At 37.7% G+C, this 8532-nt stretch overlaps 1 long non-coding RNA gene across 1 annotated transcript in view; it reads left to right on the top strand.

Annotated features, from left to right (window-relative positions):
* The window catches only part of LOC137625704 (uncharacterized), a 29020-nt gene extending 22296 nt beyond the window's left edge, over positions 1–6724 (top strand). The window contains exon 4 of the long non-coding RNA XR_011040875.1: positions 6558–6724. This is a non-coding gene — a long non-coding RNA (uncharacterized lncRNA). The remainder of the gene's footprint in view (positions 1–6557) is intronic.
* The last annotated feature ends 1808 nt before the right edge of the window (positions 6725–8532 follow it).

Below are 8532 nucleotides of genomic sequence, written 5' to 3'. Positions count from 1 at the left end.
GGGCTGGGCGGGGCATAAAGGGGGAAATCTGGATGGTTGAACTGGGTGCAGGAGGGAAACAAGTGAGCAAGTCCTGAACGCGGACATGGTCCTCGTAGAGGACATACCTCCGCCAAGGTGACCTAGAGCGCCATATGTCCTAGAATCATGAATTGATGTGACTTCGACCTTCACATGACCTTGACCTTCACGTGACCTTCAAGTGACCTTGACCTTCACGTGACCTTGACCTTCACATGACCTTGGCTTCAAGTGACCTTGATCTTCAAATGTACTTGACCTTCACGTGACCTTGACCTTCAGGTGACCTTGACCTTCACGTGACCTTGACCTTCACGTGACCTTGACCTTCAAGTGACCTGCTTGACTTTTGACCTTCAAGTGATCTTTGTTCATTTGCCACTGATACTTAATATGACATTGATATAATGCACCAATATGACCTTGACCTTTGACCTTTATAAATTTGAACATCACCCATGGGTTGCGCCTGGACTAGGACTTCCCTGTTGGCTTATGCAAAAGTCAGTGCTTTATTTCTGTCTCTTGATATGGCCACTTATGTCATAGTGACACCAGTGACCCCTGTGACCTTGACCTTGGGGTGACCTTGACCAAAATTTAATCAGTTCTTCCATACACATTGGGGAACTACTTGGCCAAGTTTGAAGTGATTCCGTGTAGAAATGTGGCCTCTACGTTGTCCACAGACAGACAGACAAACAAACAAACAAACAAACCGAACCGAAAACATAACCTCCTGGCGGAGGTAATGACAGAAAAAAGGTTGGGAACCACTGGAGTATAAGATGTCTCCTCGTTTTCTTGTCTTTTTTTCCCCTGTTGTTATTCCCTTATTAGTAACGTCTCTGCCTGGTGATCGCTAGACTTGGGTTCGAATCCCGCTCAAACTCGTTAGTTCCTTTAGGTTATGCAACCTTACCATTCTTGTCAGCTTAGGGTGAGGTTTTTGGGGGAGCCTATAAGTCTACCTGCTGAGTCATCAGCAGCCATTACCTGGCCCTCCCTGGTCCTAGCTTGGGTGGAGAGGGGGATGGCCGCTGATCACATGTATATATGGTCAGTCTATAGGGGATTGTCTCGCTTGCTAGGGCAATGCCCCTGTCCCTTGCCTCTGCCATTCCTGAGTGACTTTAAAAAAAATTTCTGTACCGAATTTTTTGTGCTTCCAATTTTAAGGACATTTGTTTTCTGAAGACTGGAATCCTTTACGTGTTGCAAGAAAGCTTTTGCCAGAAATGTAAACTTTTAGTCGTGAACCTATTCTACATTGGTTTCCATCTTTTATTCTTTTATTTTTGAAAAACTGTATAGTTTACAGGCTTCAATTCCTTTAACACAGGGCTTTTGGAATTTTGGGGTACTAAATCATAACTTGATAAATCATATGTATAAATTATGGATAGCCCTGGGTAGTACAGCTTTGCTGGTCATGGTCATACACAAACCATTTCTCTCTCCCGCACTGATAATAAAAAAAAATGGTTTAATATTACCATCGCATGTTTCATATTATTTGAACTTTTGTGACATTGTTGCTCTCAACTGCTTGTATATAAACTTGTTTTCTTCTTCCCAGCTTTATCCCTATTCGGGGTCGCCGTTTCTAATGAGTCTCTTCCATCTCCCTCTGTCCTGTGTCATTTCCTCCCATACTCCCTTCTCCCTCATATCATCTCTAATGCAATCTCTCCACCTGGTCTTAGGTCTTCCTCTCCTTCGTGTTCCATCCACCTCCACGTCCATCACTTCTCTTGCCATGTGTTGCCCTTCTCGTCTCATCAGGTGGCCATACCATCTTAACCTTGCCTCTTGCACTTTCTTTGATGCCTCAGTGACTTTTACTGTACCCCTAATATGTTCATTTCTAACCCTGTCCTTTTTGGTTACTCCACTCATCCACCTAAGCATCCTCATCTCGGTTACATTCAACTTTCTACCCTCTGTTTTCTTTAGGGGTGCTGCTTCCAATCCATATGTCATTGCTGGTCTAACCACTGCCTTGTGCACTCTGCCCTTCAATCTTATAGGGACTTTCCTATCACATATGACACCAGACACCCTCCTCCAGTTGTTCCAACCACACTGAATCCGGTTGTTAATTTCCTCTTCCATGTTCCCCCCATTGTCGATCACTGAACCAAGGTACTTGAATTTATGAACCCTTTTGATATTTCCTCCGCCTAATTTGATTGTTGTTTGCTGGTCGCCATCCATCTCGGTTGTCATATACTCTGTCTTCTTCCTGCTTATTCTTAAACCTCTACTCTCCAAGGCATATCTCCATCTTTCTAGTTTCCCCTCCAGTTCTTCCCTGTTCTCGGCTACCAAGACTATATCATCTGCATAGAGCAGACACCATGGTGGCTCCTCCCTGACATCCTCTGTTAACACATCCAAGACGATGTTAAACAGGAGTGGGCTTAGAGCAGATCCCTGATGTAGTCCAACTCCAACTTGGAAATTTTCTGTTCTTCCAACTGTAGATCTGACGCTGGTTTTTACATTTCTATACATCTCCCTGATCATTCTGACATACTTCTCCATCACTCCTCTCTCCCTGAGACATCTCCATATTTCCTGTCGTGGTACTCTGTCATATGCCTTCTCTAGGTCTATAAAGGCCATATGCAAGACCTTTTGCTTCTCTCTGTACTTTTCCATAATTTGTCTCAAAGCGAAAATACCATCCACAGTACTAAGCCCCTTCATGAATCCTAGTTGCTGTCTACCGATGGAAACTTGCTGCCGTAATCTTTCATCCATAATTCTTTCAAATACCTTCAGTGTATGTGACATGAGTTTTATTCCTCGATAATTTTCACAACACTGTATGTCCCCTTTCTCTTTGAATATTGGGATTAATATACTTTCCCTCCATTTTTCGGGTATTGTCTCACTTTCCATAATCTTTTTCATTAACTGCCACAATATGTCAATTCCTTCCTCATCAAGAGCCTTCCAGGCTTCTGCAGGTATGCCATCTGGTCCCACAGCTTTACCATTTTTCATCTTTCCCAGTGCCCCTCTAACCTCAGCTTTTGTTATTTCTGTGACTGGTCCACAATTTGTGTGTCCGTCTCCTCTTAGAAATCTTTCATTTTCTTCATTCAGTAAGGCCTCAAAATATTCTTCCCATCTCTTTATTATGTCTCTCTCATTTCTCAGTATATTTCCATCCTTATCCTTAATCTGTCTTATGTGTGTTATATCCTTGGTATTCTTATTTCTCATGTGTGCTAGTTTAAAGATCTTTCCTTTCCCTTCCTTGGTATCTAGCTCTTTGTAAAGCTGATCATATGCTCTATCCTTAGCAATTGCTACAATTTTCTTTGCTAATTTATTTGCTTCCTTATAGGCCATCCAGTCCTCTTCCATTTGGGTCCCCTCCCACCTTTTCTTTGCTTCTCTCTTTTGCTTTGTTGCATCCTTCACTTCTTCACTGAACCACCACGTTTCCTTATTTTCGAACATCTTACCACTACTCTCACCCAGTATTTCTCTAGCAACCCGCAGTATTATCTCCATCGTTCTATTCCACCATTCATCAACATCCTCAATTTCCTGAGTTAGTTCCTCTAATACTTTTTCTTTAAACTGCCTACAAAGTTCAATATCTTTCAGCTTAAACCATTGTTTTCTGTTCAATAAAACCCATTTGCATTCACCTCGACTCTCTGTTAGAACCTAACAATTACGTTGTCACAGTATATATATATATATATATATATATATATATATATATATATATATATATATATATATATATATATATGTACATATATATATATATATATATATATATATATATATATATATATATATATATATATAAGAGAGAGAGAGAGAGAGAGAGAGAGAGAGAGAGAGAGAGAGAGAGAGAGAGAGAGAGAGAGAGAGAGAGAGAGATTGCATTGTTTATGTATTATTTATATCGAAAATTATTAAAATTAAATACTAGAAAATTATGCAACCTTATTTTCTCCATAAAGCCTTTAAACATTTTTCCTTTTGCTAAGGGTAATATATGCACTGCTATTATTCAACCTTATTTCGTTTAACAACAACGCTAAACGATAATTGGTTATTAAAAATTTATTTCGCATATTGCGAAAATTAGCTCATTTTTAGTTGATATTTTGGGAATTAACATTTGACCTAAGTGACCCCATATTATTACAGTATTTTTACTAGCTGATCTACAACCCTAATTGGAAAAGGGCTCCAACAGCGAAAATAGCCTAGTGAGGAAAGGAAACAAGGAGATATATAAACTACAAGAGAAGTGATAAACAATTTAAATAAAATATTTAAAGTACAATACGTAGGCTATAAATAAATCTTTCATGTATAAACTATACAAACGTCAAACAAAAACAAGAGGAAGAGAGATAATATTGAATAGTGTGCCCGAGTGTACCCTTAAGGTAGAGAACTCTACCCCAAGATAGTGGAAGGCCATGGTACAGAGGCTATGTCACTGCCCAAGACTAGAGAACAATGGTTTGATTTTGGAGTGTCCTTCTCCTAGGAGAGCAGCTTACCATAGCTAAAGAGTCTCTTGTACCCTTACCAAGAGGAAAATAGCCACTGAGAGATGGGTAATCACAACGTGAAGTTTGTTTTTTATTTTTATTTTTTATTTTCTTGCACTCCCGATAAATTTTGGTCTGAAAATTCCATTTCATGAACAAGGAAATCCAAAATTTCAGTAATTTGCTGTACCGTGTACCCAGCGAAGAACTGTAATGTTCCAATTCCAGAACACATTCCAATTCCTGTTATTCGTATCGCATGATATTTCAAGATCTATTTTTCGAGATATATATGTCTAGAATATTTGCTCTTTTGAGTATAAGATGTCTCCTCGTTTTATTTCCTTTTCTTCTCTGTTGTTGTGACCTTATTAGTAACGTCTCTGCCTGTTGATCGCTAGACTTGGGTTCGAATCCCGCTCAAACTCGTTAGTTCCTTTAGGTTATGCAACCTTACCATTCTTGTCAGCTTAGGGTGGGGGTTTTGGGGGAGCCTTTAAGTCTACCTGCTGAGTCATCAGCAGCCATTACCTGTCCCTCCCTGCTCCTAGCGTGGGTAAAGAGGGGGCTTGGGCGCTGATAACACGTATATATGGTCACTCTAGGGCAATGCCGTCCCTGTCCCTTGCCTCTGCCAGTCCTGAGTGGCCTTAAAAAAATTTCTGTACCGAATTTTTTGTACTTCCAATTTTAAGACATTTGTTTTCTGAAGACTGCAATCCTTTGCGTGTTGCAAGGAAGCTTTTGGCAGAAATGTCAACTTTTAGTCGTGAACCTATTCTACATTGGTTTCTATTTTCTATTCTTTTGTTTTTGAAAAACTGTATAGTTTACAGGCTTCAATTTCTTTAACACAGGGCTTTTGGATTTTGGGGTACTAAATCATAACTTAATAAATCATATTTATAAATTGAAAAAAATATATAGAGATTTCAGAACAAAAAAAAAAAAAAAAAAAAAAATTAAAAGGACACTTTTCCTTATGTATAGTTTTTTTTTTGCCTTCAGATATAAATGTTATATTGACTTGAGTAAATATTGAAAGTCTTGGTCAATTGCTTTAAGGCTTAACAATGATTTTGAAATAAAGTAAATTTGAAAGGGAAGATAATCAATTATCTTATAATACAAAAGTTTATGATAAGATGATCTATAATAGGTTAGGGGAAACAAAAATTATTATCTTATGAATAAAAGATAAATATACTTAATATGTCCACTATTATGACTGTTAAATTATAATTCATAACTGATATTAACTTCCAAGAAAACAACTATTAAACAGCTGCTTCGCCTTTTAACAACAAATTAATTTTTTACCTTATATATCGACTTTCTATAGAACTTCTAGTAACTTCTTTTTCTTTCTTCTACGTTGAACTTCTCTCTAACTTATTATATTAACAAAAGAACACTTCAGTGAACTCTACAGGATGCGATTAATATAAAAATGAAGTGTGTCTAAATTTGCCTTTAAAACATATAACTGATAGAGAACTTCGTTAACTCAACTCCACACTAAAGTTCCTTTGAAGTTCCTTGTCTCTTTACTTCATCTATGGAACTTCTGTGTCCAATTCTTTGCAGAGACTCAGCACCCATTTAACAATTCTCTTAATTAAATGAAGTTCCTTCTCTCCTTACTTCATCTATGGAACTTCTCGTCTCCAATTCCTTGCAGAGAATCAGCACTCTTCTACCATCTCTCTTAATTAACTGAAGTCTCTTCTCTCTTAATATCATCTATAGAACTTCTGTCTCCTATTCCTTGCAAAGACTCAGCATCCATCTAACATCTCTCTTAATTAACTGAAGTTCCTTCTCTCTTCACTTCATCTGTGGAACTTCTGTCTTCCATTCCTTGCATAGACTCAGCATCCATCTACCATCTCTCTTAATTAAATGAAGTTCCTTCTCTCTTAACTTCATCTATAGAACTGTCTTCCATTCCTTGCAGAGACTCAGCATCCATCTAACAATTGTCTCAATGAACCTCTCCAGCAGGTGACAGCGACTGACCTGGACGGCGAGCAATACGGCCACCTGCAATACAGTCTCACAGGTGACGGCGTTTACAGCAACGGAAGCAGATCCAGTTTTGCCATCGACGAAGACACTGGTGCAATTCATCTCCTGAGGGTAGGTTGCCCGATGCTGTGATGTGCATGGATTTGTTTAGTGTTGTTGTTTTTGTTAGCTAGAAGGGGAACTCTTATAAATGAGCAAAGTCCTCAGTTGATCATTTATAAGGCTTCATTTCTGAAAAGTTATTTACACTTCAAAATAGCGAGATGCCACGTCATATTTATTTGAATGCTAATATTGTTATTATCATTTTTCGTATCATTTTGTTAGTTAGAAGTGGGAACTCTAAGGAATTATCATAGTCCTCAGTTAACTAATTATATGGTCTTCATCTATGAAAAGTTATTTAAACTTCAAAATAGCAAGATGCCACGCCAATATATTTATTTGAATATTATTATTGTTATTATTATCTTTCTTATTATTTTATTAGTATATATTATGTGTTTCTCCAACTGCATGGCGCATTGTTTATGTTAGTATGTTAATAGAATAGTATGTTTATATATACGCAAATATTTCATAATCAAGCCTCATGGATACTCATTCTTTAGTCTGCCCTAAAATATAAACGAACCGTTTTCTATGAGAGCAGAAGTCAAACTATTTTAACAATTACGTCATCACTATGACGTCACTGATAAAGATGGAGGCAATCAACCGTGACTTCCAAGACATTTGTAAACAAAGAAGACAGACTGAGCACTGGTATGTTTTACATATATTTGCCATTGAGGTATTCTGAAGCTCACTTAATAATGATCAATAAAGATAGGTTATAATTGCATGAATACAATACGTGGCAATCTGGCATGGATTCCAAATATTTAGCCAAGCCTTGTAGTGCTAGGTTTGCGTTCCTATTCCAGTTGGTGTTAAGATCTTGTAGAAGCATCGTTGCCCTGTAATTCCTTAAGTCAGACTGCTCACATGCCTCTGACTGCCAAGAGTATGCAAAATCTCCAAATGTGTGTATTATATTTAGCCCAAATTGTTTATTGGCAAATAGGATCCAGCCTAGGCTAGGTAGGAATCGTGGTAGGCCATATGTGACCTCAAATTGTGTTTGAATATGAATGACTTTATTTTTATTTAAACCATCTTTCTTGCATGCAAATTATCCATTGAATACTAAGCTGTGATGTTACACATCATTTACTTAACTAATCATGGGAACCATGAATTACTGGAATCCCCTTAAAAATTACCGAAATCCACTGCAATATCACTACAAATTCTTAGAAATCGATAAATAGTATGTGTTTTTATTAATTTACATTATTTTTTAGTAAATTAATTAAATTTTTATTTCAAAGCATTTTTCTATATACCCTTTACACAATATTTACAATAGTACAAAAGGGGACAGTACCTAACAAACCCACCTAACCTAACCTAGTAGTTCCCAGGTCACAACCCCTAGTTGGGGGCAAGCCCCCGGACCCCCTTCCCAGGTCACAAACCTTCCCAGGTCACAACCCCTAGCCAAGGTTCCACCTGCAAATACATAAAAAATATAAATGCTAAAAACATAAAAATAAAGTATCTTAATAAAAACATTATTTATCGATTTCTAAGAGTTTGCAGTGACATTGTAGGGGATTTCGGTAATTTTCAAAGGAATTCCAGTATTTAACTGAGGATTCCAGTAAATCCAGGGGGATTCCAGTAATTCAAAGTACCGCCTAATCATGCCTTAGTGATAGAACCCTACATCAGTGTGCAAGTGTAAAGGCAGATTCGTTTAAAGGGGAGATGATTTACTTCTGGTTAGGTGGGTTACGGTAGGTTAGTACCTGTCCCCTTACCTAACCCTGTAAATTTAATATACCATCGACATCGTCGTCTTATAAAACAATTACTAGTTGTTTGTTCCATATTTAAGGAACAA

This window comes from Palaemon carinicauda, chromosome 32 (assembly GCF_036898095.1).
Source record: "Palaemon carinicauda isolate YSFRI2023 chromosome 32, ASM3689809v2, whole genome shotgun sequence".
In the NCBI taxonomy this organism is placed as follows: Eukaryota; Metazoa; Arthropoda; class Malacostraca; order Decapoda; family Palaemonidae; genus Palaemon; species Palaemon carinicauda.
The sequence above is the reverse complement of the archived record's forward strand: the minus strand, read 5'-3'. Positions and strand labels throughout refer to the sequence as shown.